This window comes from Lithobates pipiens, unplaced genomic scaffold, assembly GCF_037356315.1.
Source record: "Lithobates pipiens isolate NorthernLeopardFrog02 unplaced genomic scaffold, aLitPip1_a1.2 Scaffold_25, whole genome shotgun sequence".
NCBI classification, from domain to species: Eukaryota; Metazoa; Chordata; class Amphibia; order Anura; family Ranidae; genus Lithobates; species Lithobates pipiens.
Genome location: NW_027507787.1, coordinates 82,681,836 through 82,704,270, shown reverse-complemented (window position 1 = coordinate 82,704,270; position 22,435 = coordinate 82,681,836). Strand labels below are relative to the sequence as shown.

The window sequence follows — 22,435 nt, the reverse complement described above, 5'->3', positions numbered from 1 at the left end:
GGGATTTGAAAAAGGTACCAAGATACCTTTTGCACACAGCAAGTATTAGTCTTGTTATTTTATTTAAAAAATAAAATAAAAGCTTTACAAATCACTTTAACCTGGGTGCCCTGTGGAATGCTATATTCCCGATTTCATCAATTGTACAAAGTATTTTTTGTTTAAAGTGGTTGTAAAAAAACTAACAAAAAACAAACTGCAAGGCAAATGGCATAATGTGCTAGCATACATCACATACTAGCAAATTATGAAATACTCACCTTGGAAGGAAGCCCTCCAGCGCTGTACTGTCACCGCTTAGAGGGCTAACATGGTCCCCCGGTCTGACTTCCGGGTACATGCGATTGGCTGGAGCTGCGATGACGTCACTCATACGCACGGGAGCCCTTGATTCAGGCATGAAGATCTGAAGATCTGCCAGACCTTCAGAGCGTATGGGCCAGTGATGTCACTGGCTGCATGCAGGATGTTTCTCTCCAAAAGGGGCACGTTTAGGAGATATGCTTTTTACCTACATGTAAGCCTTATTACAGGCTTACCTGTAGGTAAAAATGACCAAGCGGCTTTATTACCGCTTTAAAATGTACAGTACTGTTGACGTTCCCCTGTCAGGTAAAGTATGCACATCTGTAGTACTGATACACTGAGAAGCTATTTTGTGTTTAATGTTCCAAATAAGGAGGAAACAACAAACCACAGGTTCTAAATAAATGGGTTATGCTATAAACCTACCAATAACTATACTTTTACCAGCTGATATTTGCAACCACTGATGATTGCATCCGATTGTGTAAAGCTGTAGCCCGAATGTAAATATTATGACTACAAGCCACACTGCCGATTTTTAGCACATGACTTGTATAAAGGAATGTAGAAAGTCCGTCCGTACATTTCATCTGTCAGATCGACAAACTTCACCAATAATTCAATTACCTGACTGCATCTGAATGAAGTAGGCTGTTTATGCTGAAAATGAACTACATAATTATTGGAAAATTTAAGTAAAATCTACGTGGCTTGTGAACAGACATTAATGATTTTCCTACTTTCTGTCCTGCTATTTTGTTTCTACGAGTATTCTCAAGCATTCTTTGGGGATTACAAACGCACGCACGAAAGGCAGCCATAGGCCAACAACTTGGACAGCAAGGTATTTCACACCTGTCACGAGAAGAACTGGGCTGCCATTGCTGGTATCCTAAAAACAATATGGCTGTGTATGGCTTTTATGTTAAGTCCTGCAGCAAGAACACCAAGTGCGAAAAATGGCAGAATTCCTTCTTCCAGGTCAACAACTCAAAGCATCGCAGCCAGAGGAGGAGAGCCGGGGAGCAGAACAAAGCTTCAAAGTAAAATGTTGTCCAGGTATTTTCTAATATCTTATTGTACCCAGAAAACACAAATCATGGAATTCAGAAAGACAGATTTTGCAAAAAGTGGCACATCATGTGCTAAATTCAGGTACAGGACTAGAACTTTTACTGGAACTTGGGGCATCCTGCGCTACCTAAAACACGTGAGCCACTTTCACAAAATCTTTCCATGTATGTCAAAAGAAAGTTGGTCTTAATTGGCTCCAGTTTATAAGATACAAACTGTGGAGCAAATCAGAACTACCCTGAATTTGGCGCATGAGTTGCCTTGGCAACAAAACTGCTACAGATGTTTTTTTTTTTTAATTAGGTGCAACACATCACCAAGAACAATTAATGCCAGAAAAGTGGTGCAGTAGCTTTATCAAACTACACCCAGTAGGGTGGGGTTACTAAAGGCAAATATTTTTCCCCAGATCTTCGTAAATGTGGTAAAGCTCTGCCGATTTCCACCATCCAATCATGCAAGGAAAAGTTTTTTTTTTTCCTTGCATCTGATTAGGGAAGCTTTACCACATTTACTAAAGAGAAAGGAGTGCAACACCCCCCCCCCCCCCGCAAAATGCCCCACCTATTTACCTTTAATAAAACAACCCCAATGCCTCTTTGCATCTCGCAAAGCTTCCTCTGGACCAGAGCGCCATCATGGCTTGATCTTTTGACAGCGGTATGAAGCTTGTGGAAGACCAAGAGAAAAGTCATATGGCAATTATAGAAGGTAGGAGTCTTGCCACCAGCATCTGGGTTTTAACTTTAATTTCTACGTAAAGTATATTTAGTCCCAAAAACTAAAAGTTGAACGTCAGGATTACTAGAGGCATGTGCATTCTCACTTAGCTCTTTGTGGACTTGCGTATTTTTTTTTTTTTAACATCTATGCCATAATCAAATTTAAAAAAAATGCTTCCGCTATGCGGGCGCTTCCTTTAATAAAGACCAGTCACTCCTACGCTCTCTCCTTGTGCAAAGTGACTGGTCTTCTATGTGCCTTTCCTGTGGGTTTCTATAGGCAGTAGTAGGTGGAGCCTGCTGGGTCCCTCCCACAGCTCCGCTCTCTGCACAGGTCATGTACAGCACAGGCATTTGGTGTATACAAAGTGGATGTGTCTTTTGTGGCCATTGAGCAATATATTCAAATTAAAAATTGTGTGCCTTGAGTTAGGCTTTAAATATACTGCAGTTTACCAGTCCTAAGAGGTGGCAGCTGCACAAGTTTTCCTTTATCAGGCAAAGTACATCTTTGCCAAGTTTAATCCCGACAGCAATCCAATATCCTTGCAACTTTGTATACTGAACTGAAAATCTCTAACAGTTATTTGTTTTGTTTTTAACTACACAACCATTTCTCCAGATGTTAGAAAAGGAGAGGCGGCGAGGTTTGTAGTCCAAATCAGAAGAGCTGCCTAAGGTGACAATGCTGTTCCTCCATACAGTAAGGTTAGCAAAGTGTAACAGGATGGTAAAAAAGAAAACAAATGCAGTCGTCACATCTCAAGATAAACTGCAATATTTATAATTTTTGTCTCTGGGCTTAGATTAAATTGAAAAATGTTGTTAACGTTTAACGTATATTTTTTCTTGGTCATTATGGGCAGTAACACAATATCATGGAGCACAATCCCACATAATGTGCATTATGCTCCTTTTAACCACTTTAGCTCCGGAAGGAAGGATATGCGCCTTCCTGACCAGGCCATTTTAGCGGTACGGTGTCGCTTTTACTGACAATTTGCCAGTCATGCAGCATTTGTCCTTTTTCCCCCACAAATAGAGCTTTCTTTTAGTGGTATTTGAACACCTTTGCGGTTTTTATATTTTGCACTATAAACAAAAAATAAAATAAAAAAAAAAAGTGACAATTTTGAAAAAAACTAAAAAAAAAGTTGTACTTTTTGCTATAATATTCCAAATGTATAAAACAATTTCTTCATCAGTTTAGGCCGATGTATATTTTACATATTTTTGGTATATATAAAAAAATCCCAATAAGCGTACATTGGTTTTAAAGGTTATGGCATCTCCAAAATAGGGGATAGATTTATGGCACTTATTTGTATTTTTTTTTTTTTTTTACTAGTAGTGGTGGTGATCAATTTTTTTTTCCGTGACTGCGACACTCAGATTGAACACTTTTTTGGGACCAGTGACATTTATACAGCGATTAGAGCTAAAAATAGCCACTGGTTACTGTATAAATGTCATTGGCAGGGAAGGGGTTAACACTACAGGGCAATCAAGGGGTTAACCGTATTCTCTGGGTGTGTCCTAACTGGGGGGGGGGGGGTTGGACTGACTAGGGGAGGAGACCGATCGGTGTGCCTACTTAGGAGCATACAATCTCCTCTTCCTTGACAGAACTGGGATCGGTGTGTACACACACACACACACGTTCTCGCTCTTGCGCAAGCGATATCGGTTATCGTGCCCGCTGGGCACATGCATTGGCTTCAGGGACACGCTGCAACTGCTTGTGCAGGGAAGCCAACCCGCTGCAGTATAACTGCAGCAGCTGGTCGGGAAAAAGCTAAACAAAATGCTAAGCCAGTGCCTTGTGCAATGAAATCGTAGTGATATTAGAAAGTTTGTATTCTACATATTACATACCGGTAATAGCTTCACTGCTGGTTTCCCACTTCGCATGTCGGGCTGCATTTTCTAAATGGTCCCGGTGTCTGGGACCTGTGCGTGTCCCAGAAGGCAGCGGGGGAAGGAAGTAGGGCTAGAAATATCGTAGATCGCCACTCTTACCTGGAAGTGGGAGCAAATACCTGTCAAAACCAGGTACCCACTCTCCCCCCCCCCCCAAAAAGTGCTGAATGTGGCAGAGACGGGTTGTAAATATGAGGAGAGTTTTCCCTGTTGGAGGAGCTTTGATGTCTTCTACACATAAACACTGCACATAATTAGATAAAGTGTAAAATGAATGACTCATGCACACATCTGTACCACTGCTGTTAGGGGCCTCTGGCGGGGTTTTTTTTGGCCTCTAGACGGCCCTGCATGTTAGCCTGTGTTTCAGGAGTTTAGGGGAGTTTAAAGGCAGAAATAAACTGCCAGGATCAACTGGTGTCACTGGGCAGACTACCAACAGATTATTCTAGCCAATGAAATAGCATCCAAGCTCTTGACTCACCTAAAGGTGTTACACACGTTTACAAATCGCAAAGTGTTTTTTCTGCCAAAGCTCTGCTGCCAGAAGGAAAGACGTAAAGACATCTAGGTGGGATGGCCAAACATTCAGTGTGCATGAGGCCTTACATACAGTTAGGCTGTGATAAACCTTTCCAAATAGGTCATCACTGCCATATAGATCGGGTCTTATAACAGGCCATTCACGAGGGGCTTCTAGACCGTTAAAATCTGAACAGATTTGCAACCAATGTAACATTTTCTAATCTAGGACAGAAACACCAGCAATGGAGATCTGGGTTTCTCTAGCATAAGTGTTTAATTAAAGTGGAACTTCAAATTCAGTCTTAAAGTATAACTAAAAGGCAAAAATGTTTATTTTTTTGATTTGTAGAGAAGATTAGAACATTTGTCAGCTTTTTATCACCGTCTGTCCTCCTGTTAAGAAGATTCTCCCTCTACTTGTCCCGTTTTTCATTGACTGTAAAAGAAAAAATCACAAATTTGGTGTTGTCAACAGAAAAGTATCAGGAGGGGAAATCTTCCAATGGGGACACTATTTCTGGTGACATCGGGGTCCTCAAGGAATTACCTTAGTGATTGTAAAGTCTTTTTTTTTTTTTTTTTTTTTTAATAAAACATGTCTATACTTGCCACCTCTGTGCAGTGGATTTGCACAGAGCAGCCCAGATTCTCCTCTTCTTGGGTCCCTCTCTCCTATTGAGTGTCCTCACAGCAAGCAGCTTGCTATAGGGGCACCTAAGCAGAGCCACAACCTGGCCCCAACCCCTCTCATTAGCTGGCTAACAGCAGTGGAAGCCAATGGTACAGCGCTGCTGTCTCAGCCAATGAGGAAGGGAGGCCTGGGGCAGACAAGATAACCCTCTGCAACATCGCACATCTCACATCCTGTTTGGCTTTGGGACAGGAAGTGAAGGGAAATCTCTGCAATGGGTCACAGATGGAAAAAAATAAAAATAAAAAATCTGGCAAGGGGTTATGACCCTCCTCCCTTGCTCTATCCAGAATGAAAAGAAACAGACAGTTTTATCTATAGTTCTACTTTAAAGGCAAGTCCTCCTCTAATAAAAAGGAAAACCATGCGGATGTGAACAAATGTCTACAAATACTTTTCAGTTAGCATAGTGGATACATAACAATGCTACTAAATGGTTAGTAATCTAATCTTGCTTCAGCCTCATTTCCTTTTAAAGAAAAAAAAAAAAAAAAAAGAAACAAGGTTTGCATTTAAAATATGTGGTTTGAAAGGTGTGTCTCCTAAAGCAGCCAAACCTTCCAGGATCCCAAGCCTTAAGTGATGACAGAAAACTACCTCTCCCTGAACTACCGACTGAAAGCCAGATTTACAGAGAGACACTTTACTCAGGGATTTTGTAAACGTTCTTGTTGCTTAGTGTAATAGAACAAATAATGGTGCTAACCAATATCCTTCCAAGCAGATAAACATGTAGTTCCCCAGAATCTCCCAGTAGTGGAGACTGGGTATCCCACATTTAGGAGGATCTCAGAAAATGTATGTATTCTTTTACTAGTTACATTCCTCAAACCAAGATCAATGTTAAACTATAGTCTTTGTTAAAAAAAGAAAAAAAAAAAAAGTGGTTCTAAAGCCTAAACTTTAACCTGAGTGCATTCTTTGCATTAAGAAAATAAATGTTTAGGCATCGATTTTAGTCCCCCTCCCTTTACTTGAGCCCTCATTCGATCCATCGCTATGCTCATCTAAAGCTCTTCCCTGCCCTCACTTCTGGGTCTCACCAACATTGTTGGGCACCAGGAGCCACTGGCTGTCAGTACTGTAAATCAAAGCCAAGGACAAGGGGGGCGGGGCCGAGACCAGCTGTCTGTCAGTGGACACAGCAGTGGGGCTCCAGGGAGAGCACACAAGTGCCCCCATGGAACCAGTTTCCGGTGAGGGCACTGGACGGAGAGAAGGAGCCAGCAGCGGCGGCAGGGGATCCTAGAAGATGAGGTTTGAAGCCTTTACCTTTAGGCTCCATGCACACTAGCGTTTTTTAATAAGCTGCAAAACGCTAGAAAAAAAAATCATGGAATGCATTAAGATAAAAAACCTTCTGCCTTTACAACTCCTTTAACCACTTGCTTACTGGACACTTAAACCCCCCTCAGTCCCAGACCAATTTTCAGCTTTCAGCGCTCTCACATTTTGAATGACAATTACTCAGTCATGCAACACTGTAACCAAATGATTTTTTTTGTCCTTTTCTTCATACTAGGGATGCACCGAATGGGTTTTTTGGTGCCGAAACCGATACCGAAAATGAAAAATACACTAGGCCGAAAACCGAAACCGATACCGAAACAGCACCGATACCGAAAATGACTGTTTTTAAAAAATATTTTTATACAGGAGGTGGCCAGAGACTGGCGACATGGTACAGGAGGTGGTCAGAGACTGGCGACATGGTACAGGAGGTGGCCAGAGACTGGCGACATGGTACAGGAGGTGGCCAGAGACTGGCGAGGTGGTACAGGAGGTGGTCAGAGACTGGGGACGTGGTACAGGAGGTGGTCAGAGACTGGGGACATGGTACAGGAGGTGGTCAGAGACTGGGGACATGGTACAGGAGGTGGTCAGAGACTGGGGACGTGGTACAGGAGATGGTCAGACTGGGGACATGGTACAGGAGATGGTCAGAGACAGAGGACGTGGTACAGGAGGCATCCCCCATTGCAAGCCAGCGTGTCCCCCATATTGCAGCCAGCGTGTCCCCCATATTGCAGCCAGCGTGTCCCCCATATTGCAGCCAGCGTGTCCCCCATATTGCAGCCAGCGTGTCCCCCATATTGCAGCCAGCGTGTCCCCCATATTGCAGCCAGCGTGTCCCCCATATTGCAGCCAGCGTGTCCCCCATATTGCAGCCAGCGTGTCCCCCATATTGCAGCCAGCGTGTCCCCCATATTGCAGCCAGCGTGTCCCCCATATTGCAGCCAGCGTGTCCCCCATATTGCAGCCAGCGTGTCCCCCATATTGCAGCCAGCGTGTCCCCCATATTGCAGCCAGCGTGTCCCCCATATTGCAGCCAGCGTGTCCCCCATATTGCAGCCAGCGTGTCCCCCATATTGCAGCCAGCGTGTCCCCCATATAGCAGCCAGCGTGTCCCCCATATTGCAGCCAGCGTGTCCCCCATATTGCAGCCAGCGTGTCCCCCATATTGCAGCCAGCGTGTCCCCCATATTGCAGCCAGCGTGTCCCCCATATTGCAGCCAGCGTGTCCCCCATATTGCAGCCAGCGTGTCCCCCATATTGCAGCCAGCGTGTCCCCCATTGCAGCCTGTGTGCCATTTTTCAGCCAGCCTGTGCAGGGAAGACAGCCGCCTCCGCCGCCGGTTTGATCACAGCGCCGGGAACATCACAGCTTTCATTTCAATAGCTGTGTTCCCGTCACACGCAGCCCCTCCCCCTTGTCCGGGCACTTAGATAGACAGATCATCCGCAGGATTGGACGGATGATCTGTCTATCAAAGTGCCCGGACAAGGGGGAGGGGCTGCGTGTGACGGGAACACAGCTATTGAAATGAAAGCTGTGATGTTCCCGGCGCTGTTATCAAACAAGCGGCGGAGGCGGCTCTCCTGAGCTATACACCCCCCATGATGGGCGTCACCAGGGGCGGCCGCCCCCACCCAGGCCACGCCCCATTTTCGGCTCCATTAACGGCCGTTTTCTCTTTCGGCAAATTGCCGAAAAGGGCATTTTCGGCCGATATGTTTCGGCGGCCGAAATTTCGGTGCATCACTACTTCATACCAATAGAGCTTTCTTTTGGTGGTATTTGATCAACTCTCGGTTTTTTATTTTCTGCGCTATAAATGAAAAAAGACCGAAAATTTTGAGAAAAAATGAATTTTTCTTCGTTTCTGTGACAAAATTTAGCAAATTAGCAATTTTTCTTCATAAATTTTGGCCACAATTTATACTACTACACATCTTTGGTAAAAATAACCCAAATTTTTGCATATTATATGATCTTTGTGAAATTTATAGAGTCTACAAGCTATGGTGCAAATCAAAGATTTGCAAAAAAAGATCACATCTGATGTACTAAGGCCTATCTCCATTCTTGAGACCCTAACAAGCCAGGAAAGTACAAATGCCCCCCAAATGACCCCTTTTTGGAAAGTAGACATTCCAATGTATTTAGTAAGAGGCATGGTGAGTTATTTTAAGTTGTCATTTTTTCCCACAATTCTTTGCAAAATTACGATTTTTTTTTTTTTCACAAAATTTTCATTGTACCGTATATACTCGAGTATAAGCCGAGATTTTCAGCCTCTTTTTTGAGGCTGAAAGTGCCCCCCTCGGCTTATACTCGAGTCATCGCCGCCTGACTGCTCGATCAGCGTATCGAGCAGACAGACGGCGGACATACTACAATTTGAAAGCCGCGCCTCCGCCTCCGCCTGTGATAGGCGGAACACTGAATTTCCCAGCAGCCTGTGTTCCGCCTATCACGGACATCGTCTCATCCTCGTCCGTAGTACGAGGATGAGACGATGTCCGTGATAGGCGGAACACAGGCTGCTGGGAAATTCAGTGTTCCGCCTATCACAGGCGGAGGCGGAGGCGGAGGCGCGGCTTTCGAATTGTAGTATGGCCGCCGAGGCGCCGACGAAGAGCGGCGATCCTGGCAAGGCACGGGACGGGACGGAGGCAAGGCACGACACGGGACGGAGGCAAGGAGGCAAGGCACGGCACGGGACGGAGGCAAGGAGGCAAGGCACGGGACGGAGGCAAGGAGGCAAGGCACGGGACGGAGGCAAGGAGGCAAGGCACGGGACGGAGGCTCAGGACACAGGTAGGCTGGACACACACACACACACACACACACACACACACACACACACACACACACATGGATGGAGACACACACAGGGATGGATGGATGGAGACACACACACACAGGGATGGATGGATGGATGGAGACACACACACACAGGGATGGATGGATGGAGACACACACACACACAGGGATGGATGGATGGAGACACACACACACACAGGGATGGATGGATGGAGACACACACACACACAGGGATGGATGGATGGAGACACACACACACACAGGGATGGATGGATGGAGACACACACACACACACACACAGGGATGGATGGATGGAGACACACACACACACACAGGGATGGATGGATGGAGACACACACACACACAGGGATGGATGGATGGAGACACACACACACACAGGGATGGATGGATGGAGACACACACACACACAGGGATGGATGGAGACACACACACACAGGGATGGATGGATGGAGACACACACACACAGGGATGGATGGATGGATGGAGACACACACACACAGGGATGGATGGATGGATGGATGGATGGAGACACACACACACAGGGATGGATGGATGGATGGATGGAGACACACACACACAGGGATGGATGGATGGATGGATGGAGACACACACACACAGGGATGGATGGATGGATGGATGGAGACACACACACACAGGGATGGATGGATGGATGGAGACACACACACACAGGGATGGATGGATGGATGGAGACACACACACACAGGGATGGATGGATGGAGACACACACACACAGGGATGGATGGATGGAGACACACACACAGGGATGGATGGATGGATGGAGACACACACACACAGGGATGGATGGATGGAGACACACACACACAGGGATGGATGGATGGAGACACACACACACAGGGATGGAGACACACACACACAGGGATGGATGGATGGAGACACACACACACAGGGATGGATGGATGGATGGATGGAGACACACACACACAGGGATGGATGGATGGATGGAGACACACACACACAGGGATGGATGGATGGATGGAGACACACACACACAGGGATGGATGGATGGATGGAGACACACACACACAGGGATGGATGGATGGATGGAGACACACACACACACAGGGATGGATGGATGGATGGACACACACACACACACAGGGATGGACGGACACACAGGGATGGACGGACACACAGGGACGGACGGACACACAGGGACGGACACACACACAGGGATGGACAGGCATGTCTCACCCTCGGCTTATACACGAGTCAATAAGTTTGCCAGTTTTTTTGGGGGTAAATTGGGGGCCTCGGCTTATATTCGGGTCGGCCTATACTCGAGTATATACGGTAATAGCTTATTTCTCCCACACGGAATGTGCATACCACAAAACACCCCAAAATATATTCTGCTACTCCTCCTGAGTATAACGATACCACATGTGTGAGACTTTTACACAGCCTGATCACATACAGAGGCCTCATTTTGAAGTAGCACCTTCAGGCATTCTAGGAGCATAAATTACACATTTCATTTCTCAACCACCTATTACAGTTTTGAAGGCCCTGGAACACCAGGGCAATGGAAAGGTCCAGAAAGTGACCCCATTTTGGAAACCTAACACCCCAACGTATAATCTATGAGGCATAATGAGTCTTTTCAATGGTTCATTTTTTTCCAGAAGTTTTTGGAAAATGTGGAAAAAAATGAAAAACGCTTTTTTTTTTTTTTTTTACACAAAGTTGTCCGTTTATAAGATATTTCCAACGCATAGCATTTACATAGCAAAAATAACACCCCAAAATACATTCTACTACTCCTCCTGAGTATGGCAATACCACATGTGTGAGACGTTTACACAGCCTGGCCACATACAGAGGCGCAACATGCAAGAAACACCGTCGGCGTTCCAGGGACACATAGCCTGCACATACCAAGAATTACACCCCCAAATACATTATGCTGAGCAAAGGGTAAAGAAAAGACTACCTGTGATTTTAGAAGCGCAGTTGTCCACAGGAGGATATCACTGGTCCAGGCAGCAGGCAGGGACTTGGTCAGCAACAGCGAACACAGTTTTTCAGGCAGCAGGCAGGGATACTGTCCATATTACAGTCCAGGGTCAGTGCAGAGATGTCAGCAATGCCAAAAATATTGGTCCTGGTAGTAGGCAGGTCCTTGTGGTGTGGTCAGTGTGGCATGATGGCAGTAAGTCCTACAGGCAGCAGACAGAAGTAGAGCCTCGTTCAGGACAGAATGGGGATAGGGGTAGAGGCTTCTCCCTCCCAAATCTCTTTGAAGCCTCCGAGTCTCCAGACCCTAATCTAGGAATAAGAAAACAAAGAAAATTGTTTTCTTCTTCCAGAAAAACTATACTGGAGCCCCTCACATATGTGAGACCCCGTGTTGAATCCCATTAGTCCAGTTGCAGAATACAAGATCAGTCCAAGAGGCAGGCAAATATCGTGGTCAAAAAGTCCAGGGTCAGTTCCAGATCAGGCAGTGGTATGTACAGAATCGGCAGGCATAAGAGTGGTCAAATAACAAGCCAGGGTCAGTTACAGAGCAGGCAGTGGCATAAGGGGTGTGAAGGTGTATGAAGGCAAGAACTGAGGATTATGTTTACCATACTTCACTAAAAATGTATTCAAGTATGGTAACGCCGAAAACAGTCGCCTATACAGAGGCCTGGTTGGGAAGGACATTGTGCACAATAATAAGATGTGTCTCTTCTGACTCCTGCTCTGGTACACACCTTAAATCTTTTGACGTCTTTGCCCTGTTGGTTTGGGGGGGATTTTATCGGGAAAGTGGCGCTCGGAGAGTCGACTAACAACGTCTGATCGGATATTTTCTGGTGGGCCGTTTGGGAAAATAAGGGCAGTGAAAACTTCCTCCTGGTAGCCAAAGAAACGTTTGGGGTTTTGGGTGGCGTTGCAGTAAATGACATAGGAATTATAAATGGCCAATTGAAAAAAATTAATTGCTACTTTTTTGTACCAATGGTATGTCCGTCTTGTGACAAGATATGGTTCCATCATTTGGTCGTTGAAGTCGACTCCTCCCATGAACAAATTGTATTCGGAAATGCATTTGGGTTTCTTTACGGGGCCATTCCTTCTGGGGATTTCCACGAAGGTATCGTTGTGGATAGAAGATAACATATACACATGCCTTCTGTCCCTCCACTTCACTGCCAGAACCTCCTTGTTTCTCAGACTTGCGGTTTCTCCTTTTCGCAGCTTCTTGTTCACCAGACTTTGAGGAAAGCCCTTCCGATTCTTTTTTACGGTGCCACATGCTGGCATCTTCTTCCGGTGAAGGTTATGGAACAGGGGCAGAGATGTGTAGAAGTTATCTACATACAGGTGGTAGCCTTTATCCAGTAGGGGGTATATGAGGTCCCAAACAATTTTTCCGCTGGATCCCAAGTAGTCCAGACAATTAGGGGGCTCCAGCTGGGTGTCCTTCCCTTCGTACACCTTGAATGAATGTGTACCCTGTGGCTCGGTCGCATAATTTGTAGACCTTCACCCCATAGCGGGCCCTTTTGCTGGGCATAAATTGCTTCATGCTAAGCCTGCCACTAAATTTAATAAGGGACTCATCCACACATGTGCTGGTCCGGGGTAAACAATTTGGGGAATATTTCTGAAAAATAATTAAGTATTGGTCTAATTTTGTAAAGCCGGTCATAATTTGGATCATTTCGTGGAAGGCACTGGGAATTGTCACTGAAATGTAAGAACCTCAGGATCATCTGATAGCTGCTTCTGGGCATTACCACGGAGAAGAGCGGTGAGTGGTGGAGGGGGTGGGTTGACCAGTAGGTACGTAATTGATTTTTTTTTGTTGAGTCCCATATTAAATGTGAGGCCTAAAAAAAAAAACCTTGAACTCCTCTACCGTTAGGTCTCTCCATTCGTAGGGACGGGCATAATAAGAGGTCGGATTTTGAAAAATAAATTGTTGTGCATACAGGTTGCACTGGGCCACAATTGACGATAACATATCCTCCGTAAAAATTTAATTAAAAAAATCTATAGGTGTAAAATTCTCCGTGTCCACCTGGACTCCTGGCTGGGCGGTGAAAGGGGGAACATTGGCCTCTCCTGAATTAGGAGGAAGCCACAAGGGGTTCTGAAGGGCATAGGGAAGGCCAGCATGGCTCCTAACCCTTTGGGGCTGAGATGACACCCCACTGGTACTTGGCCTTTCTTGCTGGGGCACTGCGGTGCTGGTGGACGGCACTGCCTCACTAGAACGCCTTCGCTTGATGGGTCGGATAACTTCCTCCTCGGATTCAGTCAGTGTTTCACTGCTGAGGACTGGCTCATAATTTACGTCGGCTTCAGAATCCGAATCTTAAAAGGAATCTGAAGAGGAGAGCTCCCCGTTGCTCTCGTCAGCCGTGGAAATAATTTGGTACGCCTCAGCGGAAAAGACACGTTTAGCCATGGTAGCACAGATGGGCGCTTTTGAGGTGGCACAGATGGGGCGGCACAGATGGGGGGGCGACGCAGATGGGCACAGATGGGGGGGCGACGCAGATGGGCACAGATGGGGGGCGACGCAGATGGGCACAGATGGGGGGCGACGCAGATGGGCACAGATGGGGCAGATCTGGGCACTGGCAGGGCAGATCTGGGCACTGGCAGGGCAGATCTGGGCACTGGCAGGGCAGATCTGGGCACTGGCAGGGTAGATCTGGGCACTGGCAGGGCAGATCTGGGCACTGGCAGGGTAGATCTGGGCACTGGCAGGGTATATATGGCAACAGATGGCACAAAACAGTTAACTTTTTGTAACACACTATCTCTCTCCTCACACGCTATCGCTGTGTGAGGCGACAGATTCGGCAATGGGTGATGATCTCATTTGTTTACATTTGAGATCATCACCCATTGGAGGCGGCGATCGTGCTGTAAACGGCCGCTGTGATTGGCCGTTTACAGCGATCTGTGATTGGCTGTGTCCAGGGGACACGGCCAACACAGATTTTCCCCGATGCGCGCTCCCGGGAGCGCGCGGGGAGCTCTTAAAAGGGGACGACGTCAATAGACGTAGTCCCGGAAATTGAGATCCGCGCTGTAGCCGTCATTTGACTATAGCGCGGATCTCAAGTGGTTAAAGTGGAGCTTCACCCAAAAAAAATTAGATTTTGCCAGGTAGCAGCTCACACTTCAATTCAGCTCGGATCGCCTAGGCTTCCCAGACTAAAGAAAATTAAATCATAAGGTCTGTCTGCTTTAGCCTCAAATACCAATTATACTAGATTATACAGTGAGGTTGTTTAACTTTATTGAAGTGTCAAAAAATTACACTAAACTCAAAGCCATGCGGGGTACAGTGTGGTGCCATGCAGTAAGGAGAGTTGCGCTGTGTAAAAATGCAGTATGTAGAGCATAGCATTGTGTATTGCATGATTTCATTTTCCACTTTTCTTTAAAGTTTCACTGTGAGGCCCTATTTATACTGCCATGACTTTGAATCCGTCATCCCAGCACGGCTTGCATACGAGTTCTTTAACAGAAGTCAACGCAAGTTGTGCCAAAGTTGGACCAAACCAGGATCCTCTTTCTAAGTCGGAAGGACTAAAGTCGCTCCTATTAGAACAGCTCCATTGCACGTAATGGGTGCGACTTGTCATGCAACATTTGCTCAACATTTGCTCTTAAAGTCCAAGCATAAACCGGGCTGGATACTTTATTCACGTTACTGAACAGCAGCATGATCTGTTGCACTGTTGTGCGGCAACATGCATGAAAAATACAGAATGACTGCAACGCACATCACACCCGTGTTGTGGCGTGAACAGGGAACATAGAACATTATTATTTTTGTGCTGTAGCAGTGACCAGAATTTACCCAGGTCACTGTACACTGCATGAGCCCTAACAATTAACTAACTTGGCTTAGACCCCTTTCACACTACGGGTGTTTTTGAGGCGCCACAGGCTTCCGGGCGGATTTAACCCCTTTCCGAATAGCACCACTAAAAACGACAGCTTTACCGCTAACGCCCTAGATGGCTCGGCGTGAAAGTGGTCTTAAAGCGGAGGTCCACCCTAAAATGGACCTCCGCTCATCGGAATCCCCCCCCTCCGGCGCCACAGTTGGCACCTTTCAGGGGGGAGGGGGGTGCAGTTACCTGGATAATCCAGGTAACTGCACCCACTTCCGGGATAGCTGTCTGCGGAAAGGGGCGTAGATTACGCCCCTTTCCGCAACTGCCCGCCCCTTTGCGCAAGTGCCCCGCTGCCTGCTGGGAAGCACACAGTTCCCAGAGGCAGCGGGGACCGTCCGGATTGCGCCGCACGGCTCGCGCATGTGCAGTAGGGAACCGGGAAATGAGGCCGAAAGGCTCCATTTCCTGATTCCCATACCCAAGATGGCGGCGGCAGGACCCGACAGACGACCTAGCGATCGGCTTCGGGTGCCGACATCGCGGGCGCGCTGGACAGGTAAGTGTCACTATTTTAAAAGTCAGCAGCTGCAGTATTTGTAGCTGCTGGCTTTTATAAAAAAAAAAAAAAAAAAAAAAAAAAAAAAAAAAAAAAAAAAACGCGGAGTCCCGGTGGACTCCCGCTTTAAGATAGTGAAGCTGGCCACACATCGTTTTTTTCCTTTCCTTTTTGATCAGTGAGCAGGTTGGGGGGGGGGGGGGGGGGGAAGCGATTTCCCTGTCCACTTCAATTGTGTGGAAGGGAAAATCAGTTTAGATTTTTTTTCAACCACTTTGTGTCGTATTCTAACAGCAGGGCTCCTCCACCACCAATACACACTTGGTACTGCAGAAATGATCGAAGCAACATTTTCTAACAAGCCTGTTTGAAAACAACTGATCCTTAGATTGACTGCTTTTGAACGGGAATCACCATAGATGGATCTGAACTAGCTGAATTTTGATCCATCGGTGGCTAGCTTAACATGCATACATACACTCACGTTCTGAGTTTAAAATAAAGATAAACAGTCAGTTTTCAATGACTAATTTAATAACACTCATCCTGAATTGTATAATATAGATATAACATTTGTCTTTCTACAATACATCTATAATGTATTACACTTACAAGTTCAGTATGTATACTTTAAGAAGATTCTGAAGTCTAGTCTTTTTGTTTAACTATGAAACAGTGAAGTTCCTTAGAAAAATTGTCTTCTATCCCTCCTCTTGCTCTCTATAAGGAGGGGGAAGGGCAATAACAAATGCAGAGATTGCATTTTCCCTTCTAGTCAGCTCGGCTCCAGCCTTTAAGTGTAGCTGCAAACTTTGGAAGGCAGAATGTGTAACATGAGCCGTCTCTCCCCTCCTTTTCCCTCAGCCACATTTAGCAAGTAATTTGAGCGCTTTAAAAGAATGGCACAACAGAATGATCAGCCTGAACAAAAAGTCAGCCGCTTCATAAGAATACATTTTATGACTATTAAAGCAGGCCGTTACACTAACAACAATTTAACAACTGAGATGGCATGCCACATTTTCACCTGGCAGGGAAGATTCAGCATCCTGAAAACTGCCCCATACACAGACAGAGCAGGAGAGACTTGGAAGAAATCTCAGAGCTCCATTCAATGATACAATCAATTTCCAATTGTGGCAGAACTGGAAAAATACACATGATGGCAAAAAGGTTTTCCACTGGCCTTTTATTTGCTCCAACATTAATAAATAAAAACATGGAAGCTAATGAAGTTAACAAAACCAAACAATTTGGATTCATTCTACAAAATGTAACAAACCAGAGTATCCAATGACAAGAGTGCCATGTATTGCTCTGTCTTCCCACCTTTCTGGTAATTCTCTAAGCAGTCTCCAGCTACGATTCTGCTCCTTGGGTCAAGCTGCACCATAGATGGATTGAAATTGGGCTGGTTCAGCAGGAACATCTATGGGCAGGCTGGTTGTACTCAAGTAGATCCATCAAACAACTTCAGTACAACCAGCCTGTCTTTCACCCGATCACTCTTTCACTGTATAGCGAGTATTGTATTTTGCCGGGGAGGCAGAACAAAAATAGCGCTGTAGGAGGGATTTCCCCAGCAACACTGACTGCTTGATTCACCCATCAACACAATTTTCTTTTATTCAACTTGTGTATGGCCCAAGTTCACATTGTACAGTTGTGCTCATAAGTTTACATACCCCAGCAGAATTTATGATTTCTTGGCCATTTTCCAGAAAATATGAATAAAACAAACTTTTTTCACTCATGGTTGTTTGGCTGGAGCCATTTAATATCAACTGTGTTTACACTTTAAATCATAACAGAAACTACCCAAATGACCCTGATCAAAAGTTTACATACCCCAGTTCTCAATACAGTGTATTGTCACCTTTAACATTAATGACAACTTGAAGTCTTTTGTGGATGAGGCTCTTTATCTTTTCAGATGGTAAAGCTGCCCATTCCTCTTGGCAAAAAGCCTCCAGTTGCTGTAAATTTCTGGGCCGTCTTGCATGAACTGCATGTTTTTAGATCTCCCCAGAGTGGCTCAATGATATTGGGGTCAGGAGACTGAGGTGACCACTCCAGAAGCTTCAATTTGTTCTGCTGTAGCCAATGAGAGGTCGACTTGGCCTTGTGTTTTGGATCAGTTATGTTGTAATGTCCAAGTACTTCCCATGTGCAGCTTCTTGGCTGATGAATGCAAATGTTCCTCCAGTATTTTTTGATAACATACTGCATTCATCTTGCCATCAATTTTGACAAAAAATTTATTGTGCCTTTGTAGCTCCCCAAACTTCAGCGATCCGCCTCTGTACCTTTCATCATAGGCCTTGTTGACTCCTCTCCAAATGAAGCATTTATGTTGGCCAATGATGTGGCCAAAAAGCTAAAGTTTGGTCTCAGCCCTCCAAATGACTTTGTGCCAGAAGGTTTGAGGCTTGGCTCTGTGCCGTTTGGAGTATTGTAAGCGGGATACTTTGTGGCATTTGTGTACTAACGGCATTCTCTGGCGACTCGACCATGCAGCCCATCCTTCTTCAAGTGCCTCCTTATTGTGCATCTTGAAAAAGCCACACCATGTTTTCAGAGTCCTGCATTTTACCTGAAGTTATTTGTGGGTTTTTCTTTGCATCCTGAACAATTTTCCTGGCAGTTGTGGCTGAAATTTTAGTTGGTCTACCTGACCGTGGTTTGGTTTCAAAAGAACCCCTCATTTTCCACTTCTTGATTAGAGTTTGAACACTGCCGATTGGCATTCTCAATTCCTTGGATATCTTTTTATATCCCTTTCCTGTTTTATACAGTTCAATTACCCTTTCCCACAGATCCTTTGACAATTCTTTTGCTTTCCCCATGACTCAGAATCCATGACAGTGCAGCACTGGATCAAGGATGCAAGGGTCTGTCAGGAGTCCAGAAACTCATTGACCTTTTATACATACTAATTACAAGCAAACAGATCACAGGTGAGGATGGTTACCTTTACTAGCCATTCAAACCTCTTTGTGTCAACTTGTGTGCATGTTAGCAGGCCAAAACCACCAGGGTATGTCAACTTTTGATCAGGGTCATTTGGGTAGTTTGTTGTCATTATGGATTTAAAAAGAGTAAACACAGTTGATTGATAATAAATGGCTTCAGCCAAATGCTAACCACGAGTGAAAAATGTTTTTGTCTCATTCATATTCTTTGAAAAATGGCCAAGAAATCATTAATTCTGCCAGGGTAAGTAAACTTATTAACACAAGTGTGTGTGTGCGCACGTACATGTTGCTTTTTACAGAGGAGCAGGGATGCCACTAATCTTTAATGGCACCCTGGCACCCCCACGAGATGAAAAACACAACATAGTTTCAAGTGCTGGGAACGACATCACTATGCATTCTCCCTGTGCCTGCGATTTTAGAAAAGGCACAGCCTTTCGCCCTGCGTTTTCCGTAGGTACGGCAGCCTGTTCCAATGAATGGGCTGCTTTGCCATTGCAAACGTGGCCACTGGTAAACCAGCATAGTGCACACCTAGGCTTAAAGTCTAGGATCCTGAAAGGTTATTGGATTAAAGATTTATACTTCTTGTATAGCTGTAGAGTGTCAGGCAGAACAAATGGCAATCGTTTTAGTAGCGATTCCAGTGCCGGTTCCCACAACCCATCTCCCCTGCAGCCAGTTCACACTGTCCTCTGCGAACCGCTGCAGGCGTCAATACAATTTTAATGACACCCCCAGATCAGTTCACAGATAGCAGTGCGAACTGTGAATTCAGACAGGAATTGGATCACATGGGTGTGAATACCCATACGATCCGATTCAAGTGAGGGGGGGGAGTCCCTGCACCTTTTTTGTGTAAATCTAATGCGAGTTCAGCCATACAACTGTATGGCTAAACTCACATTGCACAAGACATCGAATGTGATCGGCACAGCAATGCGGGTGAGAATCACATGCGATGTCTGTTTGCATTAGTGTTAACCCAGGCTAAAGCAGGAATGAACTAAAAAACAAATTATTATATTGCAGCGTATAAATTCTTAGATGTGATGACTAATTGACTATATTCATTTTCTTTAGACTTTTCTTTTCAACTGGTGATATGATCAGTAAGTGCACAGAGCAGCCCCAATCCTCTTCTTCTCGGGTCTCCCACCGGCTCTCCTTCCTCCTTGCTTTTGGGGACACTGGTGCATGCTCGCTCCCAAGCCCCATTTTATGCATCTGAAACACAGAGCTACGGGCTCGGCCCTGCTCTCATCATTCACTCACTGGCTGTGAGCCAATGGCTCCCACTGCTGTCCCAGTCAATGAGGAGAGGGAGTCCCGAAACAGCTGAGGCTCTGGTGCACATCTCTGGATTGCATGTAAAGGGATTAGGGATGAATCCGGATGCTGCTCACGACCTTTGATAATGCCCTGTAGATTGGTGAAACATGTTGATGTATTTCCAGTGGCACCGACGTCATTTCCTGCTCCTTGGAACGCACACCGTGAGCAGCGCCCGGAGCCATCCCTAATCCCTTTAGATGCCTGTTTTTATCAACTATTTTCTAAGTACCCATTTGTATAGGGAATAAATGCTTTTTCAAACAGTACTTTTCATGATTAGTTCAATTTTATATCCTTTTTTGGTGCCTGGTGATTCTGCTGAGAAATTCCAACAATAAATCCTTTGATCTGATGTGCACAACGCCACTCCTGAGCCTCTCTGGATACCATCATATAAGCCTGAAGTGAGCCCCCAGGCCGTAAAGCTGGGAGTCATCGCCATTTGGTGAGCACACATGTGGGGGCTGCGTTTCTGCACCTGAAAAGTCCTAGAGCGTCTGTAGCTGTACCATAGCTTAAAAACCAACTTAGTTCATTCAGCCTGCCCATTAACGGTTTGAATCTTGGCCAGTTCAGCAGGATTTGAACAGTGTATGGCTGGCTGTTTATATTCTACAATATGCTTTTAGGTAAAAAAATTTTAGGTTAAAGTTTTTTGCCAAAAACACACATTTAGATTGCCCGAGCATTCATACAGTATATACTTATGAAGCACAGAGAAGAGTACAGCCAAGCAATTCCAACATTTACCCTGTACATGTCCAAAAAGGGAAAATATTGATCAAAATTAATTTATAGCTCGTCTCAATGACCTTCCCCCCTCCTCCCATGACTATTTAGCCGGGGTATTCTTCTGGAGCCCACATGACATTTTCCCTGATCCGGTGCGAAGTAATCTCACATCTATGAACCAATTGACAAGGATTGACAAACTAAATCGAACAAAGTTTTTTAAATAATGGTATACAATAGCTGTAATTGTAAAACTAGGAACTTTCACAAGTTTAAAAAAAAAACAAAACAAAAAAAAAAAAAAACACAATTGTTCACAAGAAGGGGGGGGGGGGGGGGGGGGGTTTCCCGCAGAAAAGCCTTCTATAACCAGGATATTATATGGCACCATACAGGGTCAGTGAGATTTAGGAATGTAAGCAGATAATCTTACACATAGTGCCCAGCTTTCACCCAGCAGACCATGACTAAAACTAATAAAAAAAAAAAAAAAAAAAAAAAAAAAAAGTAGCTGAAATGTCATAGTACATTGGAATTTTTTCCCCTATGCCATTTGGCAGGCATTTAACTTTATTCATAGCTCAGAATCCTTGGGAGTTGAAGATCTTTCAAGGCAGGTTTGAGGCACACAAGCTAACAATGTTAGGGGTAAGATGAAGTTTTCAGTCTACTTGTTCTGCAGAGCTGGCGTTATGCCAAGAGTCAGATATACAATATGTCTGTCTATACGATCCTAAAAAATGTAGCCTGTATTCACTAAACAAAAGCAGCGATAACCCTTCTCATCAAAAATAGAGTAAAAAAAAAAAATGTATTGGCTTTACCAACAATGACACAGAAGGATAAAAAGGAATGTCATGTTATTATAATGATGTAATTGTATGTTGAAATGTGTACATGACAACATTACTGTTTCATTATTTTATTGTTTTTACTCTCCTTCATAAGGAAACGATCACCCCGGCAAGTGCAGACTAGAGTTACTATTTAATGATCAGCAAGGCTCAAACTTTAGAATGTAAATATTTGAAGGGAAGAGACAGACCAGTTAACAAGTGAAAAGGGGCAAAGATTCCAAAAGCAAGACTATTATTCACAAAAGCCTTTGCAAATGTAAGCAATGATTTATATGGAGCCAGTGGTATGAGGACCTCCAGCTACTTTCAGACTAATGTATAAGATACACCAGAGATGGCAATATCTATGCCCAGTGAAGCCAGATAACTCATAAAACATGCTCAGCAGTGCAGATTGCCTTCATTTTGCTACAACCAAATCCAGACCAAACTGCCAAAACTAGTTGTAAATGTTTATTAGTGGTGCGTGGTTCAGTCTATTGGATTTAAAAAAATAAATAAATAAAAGTAAAAAGTACTACAAAAACTATTCAGTTAATTGTATTACTGGGGGGAAAATAAATGCTGCTGTACTAACAATCTGATTTAGTACAGCGATCTCACCTGCTGAGCTCTTGTGTAATGACAGGGGGATGCCCCCTCCCCACCATAACCTTACGGTCAGCACTCTCAGCAGATGGGGAGTCGATGTCGCTTGTTTCCCAGCATGCTCGTCCAGAGGC

General features: G+C 44.9%; 1 protein-coding gene across 2 annotated transcripts in view; it reads right to left on the bottom strand.

The window, feature by feature from the left end:
* Positions 1 to 22,435, bottom strand: part of BMPR1A (bone morphogenetic protein receptor type 1A) — a 215,010-nt gene that overhangs the window by 153,772 nt on the left and 38,803 nt on the right. The gene's annotated exons all lie outside the window — the stretch shown is intronic.